The sequence below is a fragment of the Triticum aestivum genome, chromosome 1D, assembly GCF_018294505.1.
Source record: "Triticum aestivum cultivar Chinese Spring chromosome 1D, IWGSC CS RefSeq v2.1, whole genome shotgun sequence".
Classification (NCBI taxonomy): domain Eukaryota; kingdom Viridiplantae; phylum Streptophyta; class Magnoliopsida; order Poales; family Poaceae; genus Triticum; species Triticum aestivum.
In genome coordinates, this window is record NC_057796.1 from 113,041,103 (window position 1) to 113,057,430 (window position 16,328).

Sequence of the window (16,328 nt, forward strand, 5' to 3'; positions counted from 1 at the left end):
AATATGCTTCGTGAGTAGTTATGTTTGTTCCTGAGGACATGGGAGAAGTCTTGTTATAAGTAATCATGTGAATAAGTGGGAGGCTTGTCCAAGACACGGCCAAAACACCTAGGGTTTTTCCTCTTCTCGCAACTTGCGTGGCCACTGTAGTCTACTCCACCCCTAACGCCTACATGCATCGATGCGCGGAGAGCAGGTCTCCGAAACCATTAGTCCTTGCGATCCTACACCGAGAGAGGATGAATTAGGTTTTCGGGAAGCGCTCTGCGCAACTGCTCAAGTTCATCACTACGGGTCGTCTTCCGTCCAAGTCAGGCGGCGCTACTCATCTTCATCTTTAACGCCGCCAGCATCATATCATCGCCAACATCTCAACAACAAAGTTGCTCCCACATCATCTACGGCTACTAATGAACAGTGCTCCATTGTGATATGTTCATGTCTCTACTTGTAGTTGGTGTTACATGTGCAATGTCGACGTGCATGTTTTTCTGTTCATCTAGTATGTTAGGTTGTTGCATGCTAATTACTGTTATAGGCATGAATATCTATTGGAATTAATCACGAATTTGCATAATATTCCAACGGCGGATGTAGCCAAGTTCGGTGAACCTCGTTAAGAAATCTCGGTATCGTGCCTCATATGATTGTTTGGTCCTCGGATAATCGACTATACGCCTTGGATTATTCTAACAGTTGACATGATCCTACAGCATTTGTACAAATCCAGTCCGAGTTACATGTGTGAGTTGCTTCCTTGTCTCCACCGCCGCCAGGTACTCTACTCCTCATTGTTGAAATATATTGCCCGCCTTCCTCCATGAGTTCGGACTTCTGGATGAGTTGACTGGAGCATGAATTCAATATGGTATCCGATCCAAGAGGTCTTGAGTTCAAGACCCTGCCAACACAGTATTAAATAAAATGATTCTGCGGCCTACACCGATCTCACGTCTAAGGACTACAATAGCCTAGACGTGAGGGGCAGTGTTGAAAAATATTGCCCGCCTCCCTTCATCAATTCAGACTTTTGAATGAGTTAGCTGGAGCATGAATTCAATACTCATGTCTGGCGTAAAAGAAAAACTGAGCTTGACAAATCAGGAGCTGGAGACTTGGAGTGGTGGCTGTGAACAACAAAGGCCATTGTGTTGCTACATGTACCGAGCCTCTTTATGGTTCACAGGATCCTAAACTGGCAGATGCGACGGCTCTTCGCCGTGCTGTCTATTTGTCGCGGGATAAGAAGTTCTAACCTGTGATCTTTGCTTCAGACTGCCTGTCCTACACGAGGCCGATCATCTGTTGGTGCTGTGGTGGCTGACGTCAAGCAAGCAACTTCCACTTTGACTCTGACACTCTGTGTTCTACAAGAAATTCGCCAGCATTTTAATGTAGCTTGCTCATTTTTTAGCTCAATCATGTATGAACTTTAGTGGTCTTTGTGTTTTTCATTCTGTGCCAGAGTGCATCCGGGAGACTGTTAATTTGTTTGCTTAATCAATAAATAGAGCAGCGGCCAAGAAAAAGAAGCAAGCACGGCCTGATTCACATTCCCTATATGACACATCAGAATGAGATGATCAAATCTAACAAACAACAGCTAGTAAAAAAAGTTATCCATCCAGAAGACCATACATGCCCTCACAATTTTTGCATCTAAAAAAACTGGAAAAAGAACAACAGTCATGATTTGTGACAATCCTGTCCGGAATTGAGAGGCTTTTATATTGTTATAAAGATTACAGACATGATGTGATGGCAGCACTCCTGCACTTGCGGTAACAATCACCGAGGGGGCGGTGCGACGCAACAGTGATCGCTTTGCCAAACCGTTCCGAGGTGAAACGAGCCCATTGATGAATCTCGCTCTCTGGCATGCACATATTCAGCACAGGAGCGCATTCTAGTGTCACATGTGGTTCTATGGCCACATGCTCAAGTGCAGGACCCTTCTCAAGGATGCAACACAAGAGCTCAACCTGAGCCCGGTAACACCTGAACCCGCTCATGTAGACCGTCTTCAGGTGATCAAGGCGATGAATACAGGAGGCTTCCTCCCCTGTTCCCTCACCTTGCCAGCATTTGGCTCCCAACTTGTGATACATCATCTGTTTCAGGAGCAACAATTCACAGTCAATCAACATAATATTGCAGTACAGCTTTACTCGTTCTCAAACATCAACCTGTAAGTATGCGATCTACATATATGCCAAAATTAATGTACTCAGAAGTCAGCAGATGAGGAGAGTGTTGCTCTTGACGCTGCTGGCACACATTGGCCTGAGCCCATTGGGCGTGTGGTTCCTGTGGGTGATGATGTTGTGGTGCCTGGAGTGCCGGTGCCTAACCTTGGAGACATGTTCGCCATCAAGTTTGTTGAGTATCTATCAAACTTGGATTCTGCAATATCTAAGGCGTATGGATGTCTCTTGAGGGAAAATGCACGGAGGAACAAATGTAAGGATGGTGGTGCTCACCCTCAATCCGGCATCCGCAAGAAGAAATCCAACAAGTGCAAACGCAAGAAGGCTGGTGATAATGGAGAGGCACAAGTGGTTTCATGGTGCGGCTCTCTTGGCTGCAAACAGGGGCTCGGGTGTTTTTGTTGTCTTTGTCGATGTGTTTTTCTCATCTTGTAGCGGGTCGGTGGGGTTTCACTGGTGTTATTGTTACCCAAGTATTATGGTGTTGCAGGGGTGTGTTTTTTGCTCTGACGTTGTGGTCTTGTGGAGCCATAGTTCGGGAGTAGTCCGCACGAGTCGAGAAGTTTGTGACGGCTTCCGCCCGGTTTTCCATAAATTAACTGGGCAACTACCGTCTTCTTAATTAATGGATGAGGCAAATTTTTTGCCTCCGTTACGAAGAAAAAAATTTACATCCATGTTTAATCTGGAAAACTCAAGAAAGAGTACTCACATGCAATTTCAGCGTCTCTAGCTGGGGCGCAAAAGCCAAATAGTGCGCCAGTTGAAGAAGACCACTGTGGCTATTTGGAACCTTGGTGTCGATTTTTTATTTCACAAGTCAGATGCCTCAAATTCGTATACATGCATGCCGGTCTTGTTGTCACCATGTGTACCTGAAACATGACCAAAACAAGAAACATTAGCATTCGCTGTTTGAAGAACTGTGAGGTAAATGATGAAAATGGTAAATAACCGGGGTACCTGTGAGATCCAAACGGGAATATCTGCCTTCATATAAGCATGCATTATTAGCACCTTGACTGCCGAAATCCTGGGAATCGCAGTGAATGCATGCCCAAGTTCTTTATTATCTGTTTCAAACATTACTGTAGCCTTTTCTAATTTTGAGCAACCATGAAGTTCTATAGGAATCACATCCCCTTTGTACTCAAAATGGGTAAGGGCAGTAACATGAAAATCAATCATCTGGACAGGCATACGGGAAATTAGCAAATGTCTAAGTTTATTGAGTTGGTGTGGTATATTGAGATCAGTCACACCCGAGCAAGCAATGCGCTCCAAGTCCTCAAGACTAGAACAACTTAATAGCAAGCCTGGAAAATCTCCAGTTATTTTAACAGAGTGCAGAAGAAGCCTTGTGAGTTTTGTAAAGCCACATATATCTGAGTGTGGCTTTATAGAAACATCTTTCAGAAATAACGACTCGATTAAAGGGCCACCTTGAGCACATAAAGCGTCAAGAGGGAAGTGATAAACTCGTTTTGTTATTCTTCTTGACCAGAGGTTAATATCTATGATCTTTGCCTTTGCTGCAGTGCAAAAGTAAATCCACCTATTAAGATGATCGGAGGACTTCGGCTGGAGGCCACACCTGATGCTGAACTTGTTGAACCCTGTTCCACTGTGCTGTTGTATAATAGAATTGACCGTCTCAATGAACTTTGCTCTTTCTATTTTGACACTGTCCTCATCAGTGGACCGGTCTTTGGTGCCATCAAAACAGAGATTAGGATGGTGCGTCCAGAGTTTGGTCCAATTTCTGGACACAATGCTGGTCCTTGCAACCTCTTTCAATGAAAGCAGAGACAATATAATAGGTCGAATATCCTGGGACAAGAAAGGATGATAAGAAGGGTTAAGTTTTGATCAAAAATATCTGATAGGCATGGTAATCTGATAAAAAGTACTCCCTCTGTTCACTAATAAAAGATGTTCTAACTTTTTTTCTAATTTAATGTATGTAGACATGTTTTACTGTGTTTGTTCACTCATTTCTCTCGCCCATAGGCCATGAGATGGGCCATGGTGAACATTGGACTGACATATGGGCCCATGGTGGCAGGGCTTTCTTGACATCGACCATGAATTGCCGGCCGCCACTACAACCACGCCAGAGATCCACGACCAGGCATCACTCACGCGAAGCTGCACAATTGAGTAGCTTGACATGGCTGCGTTCGCCCCTGGCGACAAGCTCGAGGTCGCCCCAAGGCTGGCCTCACCAAGGCAGCGAGTCATGACGTGGCACTTGCGATACCTGCTCCTGACAGACTGCTCGAGGTTACTTCCATGGTCAATTCCTCTACTTTGACCACATCGACACAGGCCACCGAGAAGAAGAAGAGAGTCATGGAGATGCTGGCAGAGAACAAGGCCACGCTTGACGACATGCTCGCCAAGGCAGGTATGTCCCCATCTCCACCGACCCCGAACATGGTTCAGTCTGCAGCGACCTCGGCTGCTCCTCACACTGGTTCCGACTCCTCTCCCAACACACACGACAAGTGTTGCACGGATGGCCTCGACCAGGACGCTTATGAAGACGACCGCAAGGCAGTGTACCTGATCCCAGGTAGTGAGCATATATCCTTCACCGTGCCTCCAAAGGACTCGTCAAGACTGCCGCATGTGCCAGCTCTTGTGCTCGAGCTCGGCATGCTGATGCCCACCAAATGTTCAACGAAGTGTTCTGATATTGGCGCCAACACCATCTTGCTTGTGTCTATTCATGGCACCTACCGTGGAGCTGCTAAACCTGCTGCCCCGGCCACTGCCTTGCTTGAAACTGGCATCGTCGACATCATCAAACGGGATGCATCTGCATTGCACGATGATGTTCATCTCGACGCACTTACTATGGTCAGCACAAACTCTAATGCACTTGGGGCCAATTCTTTTGGCAGCTTAAAAAATAAGCCGCCTCCTCCCCAGCATAAGCTGTCTCACTTATCCATTGGGGCTTCTAAGCTAGTTATGGGATAACTAATTTAGAAGTCTCAACAAATTTAGGAGGCGGCTTATTTTTTAAGCTGGGGAGAGGCGGCTTATAGCTTCTAAGCTAGTTATGGGATAAATAATTTAGAAGTCTCAACAAACTTAGGAGGCGGCTTATTTTTTAAGCTGAGGAGAGGCAGCTTATTTTTTAAGCGAGCAGAGCTACGACCACTGCCGTGGGCGTCATTTGTGTGTCAATTTGGACTAGTGCATTTGAAGGAGTCCTGCACACAATCAGGTGCTAAACTTTTGAACCAGGCATTTGGTAAGTCACATGAAAATCCATATTGCTATGCTATCAGTTTAGCTTGCCTAGTTCGAACTCATGTAGCGAGCGAACAGAGTGGAAGACTCTTAACAATTACCGCTGGAAATCTCCTACTGAATATGTTGTCAAGTCTAAGATAGCAAATCTTGTTGCAGTGGAACTACATATGCTGCCCTCATATGTTGTTGATCACTTTCTGTGTGCTGGGAACACCCTTGGGTTTGTGGCATTTGTTGGTATGGCACCTGTGCAAGGTGATGCTGGAAATAAGAAATCGGCTGTAGCTTGGCTGCCCAACTACCATGGTGGTATAGATCTTAATTCTTGGAGCAGATATTATGCCATCCTCAGCTGGATGCATGAGAAGGGCCATCTCTTGGAAAATGAACAAGGACAATGCACTCATCTATGCAAGTTTCAGGGAGTTGACCCGAGTAGCTGCACATGGATTTACATGGGCATCATTCGACTGATTAAAGATGGATAAATCTAGATGCTTGGATGGAGTGCTGCCTCACCAAGTGGTGGTGATACATTGTGTTGCTGAAGCCCAGACTTCAGAGCTAGGGGGCATTGTGAGCATGAGAGCTAAGGACATGAAGAAGAGTGGGGAGAATACCGTGCTAGCAATGGACAAGGAGAAGACCGCCCAAGGGTTGGTGGAGGTTGGTGGACTTGTGCTGCTACTACAAATACAACAAAGTTTTTATCTTTTTACTGTTTGCGAACCACCAGGTGTGCACTTCGTCGCTTCATGCTTGCCGAGACATGTTTCGCGATCTTGGATACACAAGTACAATGGGACCCCGACGGCTTTCTGTCTGCTATAGACATTCTTGCAGAACGTATAACTAGCAACAGGGAACACCAGATGGCATGGGCTTCTAATGCTGATAGGAAGACCAACAGTGCACTCTCCTTCAGGTCATGTTCTCTATGGTCTGTGACAGGGCATTGCAATCGCAAGAAAATCTGGGTGTTGGTTTTCTGGGCGCTAGGGGAACACCTTGCTGAGCTACTACGCGCTCCTGGTACAACTAAATCAACACTCTTATTTGTGGAACAATTTTCACAAGGGGAATCCAATTACTATTCCATGTGCTCGCTACTTTGCATTTTAACTGCTCTCAACCATGGAGGCAACCAACTTGATCCCGACCAAACTGAACAACCATGGAGGCTGCCGATTTTGCTGCTTCTGCTTGTGATTATTTTGCTCACTGCCTATACACCTGGGCACTGTACCAGGATCATCTTGGCAAGCACCATGGAGCGCAACATCAGCACATTGCTTATACTTCCCACACAATAATTTTGTGTAGAACTGCCAACCACCATTTGATCCAGCTATGGAGTCCGGTCATTTGGTCTCTCGCTGAGCTACAACGTACATGGCAAACACTGCAGAAATTCAAGTTTGGCCAGTCAACAAGTTTTCCAATAGGTACTACTTCATCTAGCTTGCTGCTTTTGCATCAGAATATGCTTCCAGGTTGGGTATGCAGATTGTTCTGTGCGGTTCGAGCTCTGGTCATCCTGGAGACATCATGGTTTTAGTCCGAGGGTATCGTCATGTCGATCAAGTTGGCACTATGTTGTGTATTTCGGGCGAGCATCTCCAACTACACTTTTCTCGTCGACCAGCTTGGGGCTAAACCAACTTTCAAGGGGGGAGGGGGGGTCCCCTACTGGGCCACAAGATGGGCTGTGGTGGACATTGGACCGACATGTGGGCCCATGGTGGCAGGGAGGGGGCTGCAGATGGAGAATAGTCAGTCTGAGAGGGGACGAACAGAACAGAGCGATGAACTCTATCTTCTCGTCCTCAGCTCTTCTTCCTCGCCCATTGTGTCTCTGGATTTCCTATATCTAATGTGAGATTGCTTCCGTCTACCTCCCAAACCCCAGCTTCCCTCTTCAATCCCCTTCTCTGCGAGATTTGTGAGCTAGGTTCGTAACAATTTCAGTTCATATGTACTCCCTCCGTTCCTAAATATAAATCTTTGTAGAGATTTCACTATAAACTATGTACGGATGTATATAGGTGCATTTTAAGTAAGGATTCATTCATTTTGCTCCGTATTTAGTCCATTTAGTAGAATCCCTACAAAGACTTACATTTAGGAAGGGAGGGAGTAGTATGTACTGAAATATCCAAAACATCTTATAATAGTGAACGGAGGGAGTACTGGCTCAGTGCGTCAACATAATGTAAACTGGTAATTCCCCAACCAACCAAAAAAAGTGGAGAGGAGACACATGGTAACGGAAAAGAAATGATTTTACCTCGGGGAGATCCTCCATGTGGAAGGAGGATAGCCCGGGTTCGTCGCTGAGGCCACTGTGGCCCTCCGTCCTCCTCCGCTTGGTCGTCGCTTCATCCTCCATACTGCTGCAGGAAGGGAGGCAATCAAATCAAAAGAAACAAATCACGAGTCCTCTACTGCAGGAAATAATATAGGCGACTGACCCGACGCCGACCGCGACCCCGACCCTGATTCCGTTCCACACTTATCGATGGAGAACCTATCGGGAAGTGGCGGAGGAGACCAGAGAAGAGATTAAATCGATGGAGAACAGCCGAGTGAGAGCTAATGAGGGATCTATGATGGCAATGGTATTCCCGGGGTTTCCTAACCAAACATGGCGGCCATCACCGAGAGATAAAGTATGCTTCGCTATGTTGTGAGCTTCATAATTAGAGCGCCTAAACTCATGAATAAAGTTGCAAAACTCAAAAGCTACGGAGTGATCTAGTATTTCATGTACAATTGCGCCATAGCTTGCCCGGTTATCCTTGCGTAAGCTTTGAACCACCAGCTTACAATCCGAGGCAACTTGAATTCGTCTGAGATTTAAGTCATCTGCCAAAGCCAGAGATTCCCTGATGGCTAAGGCCTCAAGAGTTGGAGGGTCCGTAATGTTTGGAAAGCACAGCGAAGATGCTCCCAAGAACAATCTATCTTGATCCCTGCAAATGACGCCAACTGAACCATAACCTCGCCTAGAAACAGCTGCATCAACATTGATTTTGGCATTGCCGGCCGTCGGTGCCACCCATCTCAAAGATCTCGGAACTGTAGGTGTAGACTGCGTTAATGTTTTAGCATTAATGATCCGCATCTCACCCAAATAGTTCGATATGAAGCTGTTAACCGAGTGAGGTGATTGAAAAATATCCTCGTGAATGGCTTTCCTCCTTACTTTCCAAAGTGCCATAGGATGACAACTAGGCTATCAAACAGATCCTGGTTCAAAGATTCATACAGAGCAAAAGGCCACTCCTTTGGGGTGTCCTCAGCCCGGTCAAGCATGGATTCTACCAGATCATCGGGTGCCAAGGCCCAAATACTTGCTGCCATCGGACATGATATTAGTGCGTGCTTCCATGTATCAATTGATCCACATAACAAGCATGTATCCTCTGTCGCCATGTGGCGATGTTTCAGAACCGTTCCCGTCGGCATAGACTGCCGTGCTAGCCTCCACACAAACATTTTGAGTTTTGAGGGAACTTTGAGATACCATATCATAGCCCACTTGCTAGTTTTGCTGCGTTCGTATGATGTTCCCCCCTCCTCGTTCAGCCACGCCTCTCTACTAAGCTTCGTCCATAGAATCATGCGATATGCCGATCTCACAGAGAAACCACCCCGGGTTTCCTTATGCCATGCCCAAAAGTCTGCAACTCTTCGCGTACACAGCAGGATTTTGAGGATAGCTTCTGCGTCAAAATGAGTGAATGCTGCCCGGACCAGGCCCTCGTTCTAGCTTGCTGATGAAGCATTGATGAGTTCTGCCACTCTTTCAGGAGGGTTTTGTAGAAGCGAGGTGATCGGGCATTTAAAGCTGTCCCTCGGGATCCAGTTGTGTTGCCATATACTCGTGGATTCTCCATCCCCAATTCTGCGTATGAGCCCTTGAGCTAAAATGTCCCGCCCGTCCAAGACAGCCCGCCATATTTGGGACGGATGAGCTCCCAATTCAGCTTGCAGCAAGGTACAGTCCAGATAGTAGGCGGCTTTCAAAATCCTTGCACTGAGGGAAGAACTATCTGTTAAGGTCCTCGAAGCTTGCCTTGCAAGGAGGGCTAGGTTAAATATCTCTAAATCTCTAAAACCTAGCCCTCCCAAGTACTTTGGCATGGTTAGGATATCCCATGCTACCCAACTTGGCTTCCTGCGTCCTCGCTTAGATCCCCAAAAAAACTGTCGGATGGTGGATGTAATGTTGTCACATAGTCCTCGTGGTAATCTGAAGCAAGACATTGAGAATACCGGAATCGCTTGAGCTACTGACTTGATCAAAACTTCCTTCCCGGCCGACGAGAGTAGTTTTTCCATCCACCCTTTGATCTTCTCCCAAACCCTATCTCAAAGATATCTGAACGTTCCATTTTTCGAGTGACCAACATCAGTCGGCATACCAAGATAGCGCTCGCTCAACGATTCATTGTGCACCTGCAAGTTGTTTTTTTACAGTTTCCTTCATAATAGCTAGGCAGCCCTTACTGAAGAATATCGAAGATTTTTCATTGTTGATCCTCTATCCAGAAGCATTACAATAAGTATCAAGTAGGTTTGACACAGCGATCGATCCTTCCCCACTGGCCTTGAATAGCAACAGGCTATCATCTGCAAACAGAAGATGGTTCACGGTGGGAGCCGAGGGAGCCACCTTGATTCCTGTCAAAGACGACTGAGAACTTGATTTAAGGAGGCACGAGAGGCCCTCTGCTGCAATGAAGAATAAGTAGGGGGAGATCGGGTCTCCCTGTCAAATACCTCGGGTAGGATTAAAAGAATCAAGTCTTTCACCATTAAAATAGACTGAAAATGAGACGGAGGATACCATACCCATGACAGTGTCTATCCAGTGTTGCTCGAATCCCAGCTTTGTCATTATTCCTCTGAGATAATCCCACTCCAATCTGTCATAAGCCTTCATCATATCCAATTTTAGAGGGCAGAAACTATTTGATTTGGCCCTTGACCGTTTCAAAAAATGCAAACACTCATAAGCACATATAATGTTGTCTGTGATTAACCTCCTAGGAACAAAAGCAGATTGTTCTTCAGAGATAATGTCAGGCAGTATTACTTTCAGTCTGTTTGATATCACCTTAGACGCTATCTTGTACAAAACATTGCATAGACTTATTGGACGAAATTGAGCAAGTAGCGTTGGGTTATTTACCTTAGGAATTAGCACCAACATTGTATCATTAATCGATCTCGGGCTCTCTTCACCCCTGACCATTCTGAGAACTATACTGGTCACTTCATCACCACATACGTCCCAATGACGTTGGTAAAAGTGAGCCGGGAAACCGTCGGGCCCTCGTGCTTTGGTTGGAAACATCTGGAAAAGAGCAGATTTAACCTCCTCCTTAGTGTAAGGGGAACACAAAGTGGCATTCATCTCGTCTGTAACCTTCCTGGGCACATGATCTAGCACTGTGTAGGATCGAAAGTATGTCTAGAGGGGGGTGATTAGACTACTTGACCAAATGAAAATCTAGCCTTTTCCCAATTTTAGTTCTTGGCAGATTTTAGCAACTTAGCACAAGTCAAGCAATCAACCTACACATGCAATTCTAAGAGTATAGCAGCGGAATGTAAAATAATTGCATATGAAGGTAAAGGGAGGAGTTTGAGGGAGCAAACGCAATGTTGACACGGAGATTTTTTATCCGTGGTTCCGATAGGTGGTGCTATCGTACATCACGTTGATGGAGACTTCAACCCACGAAGGGTCACGGTTGCGCGAGTCCACGGAGGGCTCCACCCACGAAGGGTCCATGATACGTCCATTTTGCATCATGCTTTTATATCGATATTTATTGCATTATGGGCTGTTATTACACATTATGTCACAATACTTATGCCTATTTTCTCTTATTTTACAAGGTTTACATGAAGAGGGAGAATGCCAGCAGCTGGAATTCTGGGCTGGAAAAGGAGCAAATATTATAGACCTATTCTGCACAACTCCAAAAGTCCTGAAACTCCACGGAAGTTATTTTTGGAAATAATAAAAAATACTGAGCGAAGAAAATACCAGAGGGGACCCACACCCTGGGCAAGAGGGTGGGGGCGCGCCCTACCCCCCTGGGCGCGCCCCCTGCCTCGTGGGCCCCCTGGTGGCCCTCCGGTGCCCATCTTTTGCTATATGAAGTCTTTCATCCGAGAAAAAATCATAAGCAAGCTTTCGGGAAGAAACTCCGCCGCCACGAGGCGGAACCTTGGCGGAACCAATCTAGGGCTCCGGCAGAGCTGTTCTGCCGAGGACACTTCCCTCCGGGAGGGGGAAATCATCACCATCGTCATCACCAACGCTCCTCTCATCGGGAGGGGGCCAATCTCGATCAACATCTTCACCAGCACCATTTCCTCTCAAACCCTAGTTCATCTCTTGTATCCAATTCTTGTCTCTAAGTCTGAGATTGGTACGTGTAGGTTGCTAGTAGTGTTGATTGCTCCTTGTAGTTGATGCTAGTTGGTTTATTTGGTGGAAGATCATATGTTCAGATCCTATATGCATATTAATACCCCTCTGATTATGAACATGAATATGCTTTGTGAGTAGTTACGTTTGTTCCTGAGGACATGGGAGAAGTCTTGCTATTAGTAGTCATGTGAATTTGGTATTCGTTCGATATTTTGATGAGATGTGTGTTGTCTCTCTTCTAGTGGTGTTATGTGAACGTCGACTACATGACACTTCACCATTGTTTGGGCCTAGAGGAAGGCATTGGGAAGTAATAAGTAGATGATGGGTTGCTAGAGTGACAGAAGCTTAAACCCTAGTTTATGCGTTGCTTCGTAAGGGGCTGATTTGGATCCATATGTTTCATGCTATGGTTAGGTTTACCTTAATACTTCTTTTGCAGTTACGGATGCTTGCAATAGGAGTTAATCATAAGTGGGATGCTTGTCCAAGTAAGGGCAGCACCCAAGCACCGGTCCACCCACATATCAAATTATCAAAGTACCGAACGCGAATCATATGAATGTGATGAAAACTAGCTTGACGATAATTCCCATGTGTCCTCGGGAGCGCTTTTCTCTATATAAGAGTTTGTCCAGGCTTGTCCTTTGCTACAAAAAGGATTGGGCCACCTTGCTGCACTTTATTTACTTTTGTTACTTGTTACCCGTTACAAATTACCTTATCACAAAACTATCTGTCACCGATAATTTCAGTGCTTGCAAAGAATACCTTGCTGAAAACCGCTTATCATTTCCTTCTGCTCCTCGTTGGGTTCGACACTCTTACTTATCAAAAGGACTACAATATATCCCCTATACTTGTGGGTCATCAAGACTCTTTTCTGGCGCCGTTGCCGGGGAGTGAAGCGCCTTTGGTAGGTGGAATTTGGTAAGGAAAACATTATATAGTGTGCTGAAATTTACTGTCACTTGTTACTATGGAAAGTAATCCTTTGAGGGGCTTGTTAAGGGTATCTTCACCCCGACCGGTAGAGCAAATAGTTGCTCCTCAACCTACTGAACCTACTGAAAATGTCTACTTTGAAATTCCTTCGGGTATGATAGAAAAACTGCTAGCTAATCCTTTTGCAGGAGATGGAACATTGCATCCCGATTTACACCTAATCTATGTGGATGAAGTTTGTGGATTATTTAAGCTTGCAGGTATGCCCGATGATGTTATCAAGAAGAAGGTCTTCCCTTTATCTTTGAAGGGAGATGCATTGACATGGTATAGGCTATGTGATGATATGGGATCATGGAACTACAAACGATTGAAATTGGAATTTCATCAGAAGTTTTATCATATGCATCTTGTTCATCGTGATCGTAATTATATATATAATTTTTGGCCTCGCGAAGGAGAAAGCATCGCTCAAGCTTGGGGAGGCTTAAGTCAATGTTATATTCATGCCCCAATCATGAGCTCTCGAGAGAAATGATTATTCAAAAATTTTATGCTCGGCTTTCTGACAACAATCGCACCATGCTCGATACTTCTTGTACTGGTTCTTTCATGATGAAGACTATTGAATTCAAATAGGATTTATTGGAAAGAATTAAACGCAACTCTGAAGATTGGGATCTCGATGAAGGTAAGGAGTCAGGTATAACACCTAAGTTTGATTGTGTTAAATCTTTTACGGATACCGATGTTTTCCGTAAATTTAGCACTAAATATGGACTTGACTCTGAGGTAGTAGCTTCCTTTTGTGAATCCTTTGCTACTCATATTGATCTCCCTAAGGAGAAGTGGTTTAAATATCATCCTCCCATAGAAGTAAAAGTAGTTGAACCTATTAAAGTTGAAGAAAAGACTATCACTTATAATGATCCTATTGTTCCTACTGCTTATGTTGAGAAACCACCTTTCCCTGTTAGGATAAAGGATCATGCTAAAGCTTCAACCGTGGTTCGTAAGAGTAATACTAGAACCTATACACCTCCTGAGCAAGTTAAAGTTGAACCTAATATTGCTATGGTTAAGGATCTCTTGGCTGATAATATTGATGGGCATGTCATTTACTTTTGTGATGAGACTGCTAGAATTGCCAAACCTGGTGCTAAAGATAAACATAGACCTGTGGTAGGCATGCCTGTTATCTGTTAAAATAGGAGATCATTGTTATCATGGCTTGTGTGATATGGGTGCTAGTGCTAGTGCAATACCTATTGACTTATACAAAGAAATTATGCATGATATTGCACCCGCTGAGTTAGAAGAAATTGATGTCACCATTAAGCTTGCCAATAGAGATACCATTTCACCGATTGGGATTGTTAAAGATGTTGAAGTCTTGTGTGGGAAAGCTAAATATCCTACTGATTTTCTTGTTCTTGGTTCCCCACAAGATAGAGTTTGTCCTATTATATTTGGTAGACCCTTCTTGAATACTGTTAATGCTAAGATAGACTGCGAAAAGGATGTTGTTACTATTGGTTTGGATGATATGTCTCATGAGTTTAATTTTTCTAAATTTCGTAGACAACCTCGGGCTGAGGAATTGCCTAGTAAAGATGAAATTATTGTTCTTGCTTCTATTGTCGTACCTCCTAGTGATCCTTTAGAACAATATTTGCTAGACCATGAAAATGATATGTTTATGAATGAAAGAAGGGAAATAGATGAAGTATTCTTTAAACAGGGACCTATTCTGAAACACAATTTACCTGTTGAAATCCTAGGGGATCCTCCTCCACCCAAGGGTGATCCCGTGTTTGAGCTTAAACCATTGCCTGATACTCTTAAATATGATTATCTTGATGAAAAGAAGATATATCATGTTATTATAGTGCTAACCTTTCAGAGCATGAAGAAGAGAAATTATTGAAAACTCTGAAGAAGCACCGTGCTGCTATTGGATATACTCTTGATGATCTTAAGGGCATGTAACATCCCAAATTTTCAATTTGGAATGTTATACATAGATCATCATTTGCATATCATGTTTCGTTGCATTTTGACAAATCCTCGATAAATCCTAAGCAACTCAAGGACCCTCGGAGAGAGTTGGGGATTTTCTTGAATTTTTTTTCTTATTTGATTTTTCAACGAGGATTTTGGTTTTAATTATTTTTCTCTCCGAAAAAATATTTCATCTTTAAATAAACGAGAGGAGAAAATATGACTTCTCCAAAACATTGAAATACTGGAGGAAAAATGTTAAAATCATTATTTGGAATTTATTGGATTTTATTTGTAATTTTTATTGCATTTAAAAAATATGCATGTTTTCAAAATATGTATTTTTGATTTTAAAAGTGTTCACCCTATTCTAGATTTTCTAACTAGACGGGGAAAATTTATTTCATATTTTTCTGATTTTTATTTATTTTTCTACGCAATTTTTCCCACGGAACTTATTTTAAAAAAAAAGTAAACGCGCCGCGCCGACTGGGCCGAGCCCAGCCGACGGCCCACCCCGCCGCGACCTCTCCTTCTTCCCCACGACGCCGCCGGAGTCCGGCCTCGCCACGGGAACCGCCGCCGCCTCGGTGCCCCCTTCCCCAAGCCCCCTAGCCCCCCCTCCATATATACCCCCCCTCCGTTTTCGCCACCATCGCCGCCGGAGGAGCCGCCCGCCGCCGCCGCATCTAGCCCGCCGCCGCCGCCGCCTTTGCCTCGCCGCCCGCCGTCGGAGCCCCGCCCCCTCGCCGCCGGAGCCGCCGCCCCCGAGCCCCGCACCCCCGCCGCCCGAGCCCCGCCCGCCGGAGTCCCGCCGAGGTACTGCCGTCGCCGGCCGTTTTTGCTATTGACCGGTTTTTCTAAAAAAAACTTTTGTTTAAAAAAAACCCTAGATCGGTTTTTTTTCGATTTTCTTATTTCACGAGCGTTCACCGAACCGTTCGTTTTAACGAACGCGTTCGTCGGTTTTTCTCTGTTAACGAACGTCCGTTATTTAACCGTTCGTCCGTTTTTCTTTTTCGTCGGATTTTCTCGTTATTTTCTCAGATTCGATTTCTGATCGAATTTTCGAATCTGTTTAACTTTTCGCTCGTTTATCGGAATCAGGTGATTCAAGCGCCTAGAGTTTCGTCTCGAAATTCTCTTTCCGTTTAACCTACTCAAACAAGTTTTTGCTACAGTAAAATTTGACCTAGATCCAGATTAGCAAACGAAGTTTCTTTCTTTCGCCGTTTGACTTTCGTTGCTTCTTTCGAGTTGATTCTTTTTGCAAACCAGAGTTCTTAAGTTGAACTTTCTGGTTGGATCTTTCTTTCGAGTTTTACCTGTGCATTAGATGAGTACTGATTGTATGCTTGTTTGTTTGCGATAGAGTACCCGGAGTGTGCCGCTTGTTACTTCGACTCGCTAGGTTTTGCGGATCATCAGCAAGGCAAGTAACACTTTGATCATACCCCGTT

General features: G+C 44.7%; 1 pseudogene; it reads right to left on the reverse strand.

The window, feature by feature from the left end:
• Positions 1–1,529: 1,529 nt before the first annotated feature.
• LOC123180637 (F-box/LRR-repeat protein At3g59210-like) lies at positions 1,530–8,144 on the reverse strand (annotated as a pseudogene).
• Between the last annotated feature and the right edge of the window lie 8,184 nt (positions 8,145–16,328).